The sequence below is a fragment of the Choloepus didactylus genome, chromosome 27 (assembly GCF_015220235.1).
Source record: "Choloepus didactylus isolate mChoDid1 chromosome 27, mChoDid1.pri, whole genome shotgun sequence".
NCBI lineage: Eukaryota > Metazoa > Chordata > Mammalia > Pilosa > Megalonychidae > Choloepus > Choloepus didactylus.
The window spans coordinates 9,940,913-9,941,239 of NC_051333.1; positions in this window are offsets into that span (position 1 = coordinate 9,940,913).

Below are 327 nucleotides of genomic sequence, written 5' to 3' on the forward strand. Positions count from 1 at the left end.
CCTGTGCATCCAAGAGCCAAGAGCACAGTAACAGTCACATAACACTATTCGCTTCCACACATTTTCCAGAATGTTCTTCAGGGATCCCAGGGTCTCTCTGCAAACCATTTGTAGGTTCAGTGATTAAAAACACAGCCTTTGGAAGTCAGAGGCTCAAGAGACTGGCCCCAACACTTATCCTCCCTTGCTGGTCTATGAAACCTCCTCTTCCAAGGAATTTATGCTTTACGCTGATGAGCGCTCCAAACTCTCAGTAGGTCGGCCACATTAGCATCTTTCAATTTATAGGTTCCGAGAGGCAGCGACTTGCCTAAAAAGGAAGTGGCC